The sequence below is a fragment of the Rhinopithecus roxellana genome, chromosome 13 (genome assembly GCF_007565055.1).
Source record: "Rhinopithecus roxellana isolate Shanxi Qingling chromosome 13, ASM756505v1, whole genome shotgun sequence".
Lineage (NCBI taxonomy): Eukaryota > Metazoa > Chordata > Mammalia > Primates > Cercopithecidae > Rhinopithecus > Rhinopithecus roxellana.
Window position 1 is genome coordinate 26,022,614 of NC_044561.1, and position 3,046 is coordinate 26,025,659.

Below are 3,046 nucleotides of genomic sequence, written 5' to 3' on the forward strand. Positions count from 1 at the left end.
GCATGTGTGTGTGTGTGTCTGTGTGGCTTTTGAATGTGATGTGTGGAAGCATGGTGTATATATATGTGTTGGTGATATGGGCGTGGAATTGGGGGGTGTGGTGTTGCATGGGGCTACATGCCAGTGTGCTGTGTGCATGTGTGTATGTGTGTATGTATGTGTGATGTGTGGAAGCATGGTGTGTATGAGTGTGGGCGTGGAGTTGGGGGTTGTGGTGTCACATGGGGCTACATGCCTGTGTGCTGTGTGCATGTATGTATGTGTGTATGTCTGTGTGATGTGTGGAGACGTGGTATGTATGAGTGTGGGCGTGGAGTTTGAGGGTTGTGGTGTCACATGGGGCTACATGCCTGTGTGCCTGTGTGCATGTGAGTGTGTGTATGGGCTTGTGTGCATGTGTGTGCTGGGGATGATATGAGGCATGCGGATGCGTGTTGGGATCCACTGCTCCAGGAGGCTGTGCCTCAGGTCCTGGCTCCCTCCTTGGCTCCCAGCCCACTGACCCGATTCTGCTGTGGAGGGACGTGCCAGCTCCGCCCCGTGGCCTGGCTGAGGGATGCCCAGCCCTATGCCACTCTCCCCTATCCTTCCCTGCACTGTTCCTGCTTCCTTTGCTTCTTGCTCCATTTGGAAGTGCATGTCCTGCTCTGGGCCCTTAGCCCCGACGGAGACCCTCCTCAAGATGGCCGCTAGGACGGATGGCTCCAGGCCACTCCCGTGAGTGGGGCCAGTGCCACGTGGAGCCTCCTTCACCTCCACGCCAAGGCTCAGGGGGTCTCTGCCAGAGGGGGCTCCTCTCACCCTTTTGAGGCTGGGCACCCCACCCTCCCCGTTCAGCCAAGACGCTGCCCTCCAGGCACCTGTGTCTGCTGGCACTGACCACCATGAGGCATCTCTGTTGTGCCAGTTCTAGGCAGGTACCATGGCCACACAGCTCACCTGGCTTCACCTGGATTGGAACTCTGAGGGGTCCGCAAGGTGAAGGCGCAGGGGAAATGGGAACACCCCATGGTTCAGCACCAGACATCAGGTGCGCCCTGAGCCTGCCTGCCTCAGGTGGGTTCCCCAGCAGACAGATTTTCATCTGAGGAGTTTGCAGGGCTTGCCCTGGGGGTCTTACCTGTGCGGAAGCACAGGAGGCAGGCCAGGGCTGAGGGGGGCACTGAGCTGTGATTCAGGAGCCAGGGAAGCTGTGAGTCGCATAGGGAATGCTGGAACTGGATCCCTGCAGAGCTGGCCTACCCTGAGGCGTGAAGGTCTGGCCCTTACCCAGGTCAACCAGCCACTGGATGCGCGGGCTGCCCTGGGACAGGGCACACACCTGGATGCGGCAACCATCTCTTCCCAGGAGGGCAATTCCCAAAGAGCAGTTCGGCTGGGAACCGTCACCACCACTGCTCCCGGCTGCTGCAGGCAAGAAGGGCCTCCGTCCCCACAGGAGTCCCTGGGCTTGCACCCTCCACCCACAGAGCCTCTCAGGGTCTCCTGTTGCAATTAACGGGTCTGGGGCAGCTCCCCATGTGGCATCAAACCTGGAAGGGAGGAAGGAGTCAGAGAGACTTGGGTGGGCAACCTGGGATCCTACTAGGAATGGAATGTTTGTGCCCCCTCAAAATTCTTCCCTTGTCACCTAATTCCCGGTATGATGGTGTTTGGAGATGGGGACTTTGAGAGGTGATGAAGCCAAGAGATTAGTGTCCTAACACAGGAGACCCCAGAGAGCTGCAGTCCCCCCAACACACGGAACCCCAGAGAGCTGCAGTCCCCCCAACACATGGAACCCCAGAGAGCTGCAGTCCCCCCAACACACGGAACCCCAGAGAACTGCAGTCCCCACTAACACATGAGGACACAGGGAGGCGGCACCGTCTCTGAGAAAGGATCCCTGGCCAGCGCCTTGACCTGAACTTCCCAGCCTCCAGAACTTTGAGAAGCAACTTTCTGTTGTTTACAAGCCCCCAGTTCGTGTTATCTTGTTATAGCAGCCCAGAGAGGCTAAGACCACACCCAACCTGTTCTTCCTGGAGGCCAGGGTCTCCAGCACCCACCTCCTCCAGGAGCAGGGTCAGCCACCCCTGCCATGAGCCAAACTCTTATCCTTGCCTGCTGGGCCCTGGGAGCAGGGCGCCTGAAGAGACGGGTGAAAGTTGATTGGGACATCTGCGGTACTGTTTATTCTTAGAAACGGGACCTCCAACCTGCCAAGCATGTATCTGTGGGAACAGAAAGCAAAATCACCCCAAGCAGACCACTGAGCGGGATCATAAGTGGGAATCCTCTTCTAGCCATGCCTGGGGCCCCGGGCCCGTTATTCTACGCAGGAGAGGAGCGGTGGTGACTCATGGTTCATGTGGGCACCATCATCAGGACCAATCACAGCGCTGCTTTCAATGCCAACCTGTGATCCCTTCCCAAGCACCTCTAGGCCGGTTCTCACGCTGGCAGCCAAGCCTGCAGCACTGTCAGCTCCTTGACCCCAGCGATCAGCACCTGTGACATTTGACAAACACCGATGCTCCACAGAGGAGTTGTCCCACAGAGACAGGAGTGCAGCCAAGAGACAAAGACACCAGGCGTGAACTTATGCGGAGCTGCAGGAGAAACAGCTGGGCATGGGGTCCCAGGCTCATTCTGGCCACATCAGCCCTGTTTCCAGGAGTCCTGGCTCCAGTAAACGCTGCACACGGAATTGTGCCTCCATGTGGACAAGCTCTGTATCCGACCACGTCCCTCTCGTGGACCCGCCCCCTCGGGATGCAGCCCCACACAGGGCCCCTGGCCCCTGAGGTCTGCGTCCTGGCCCTGCAGCTCCTCCGGGGAGAGCTCCCTCCCTCCCTTTAGGATCTGCACTCGTCCAGCCGGCTGGCTTCCTGGGGTGTCCAAGTGGGGAGAGGCTTCATCCTTGGAGGGGGGTGTGCCACTGCCTTATTGAGGCTGATGCCTCTGTTCCCCACTTCAGTATAACTGCAGGGAAGACAGTTCCATGATCCCCCAGTTCCCTGGATGGGTCGATGCTCCCATGGGGAACAGTGTCTCTCCTGGTGGA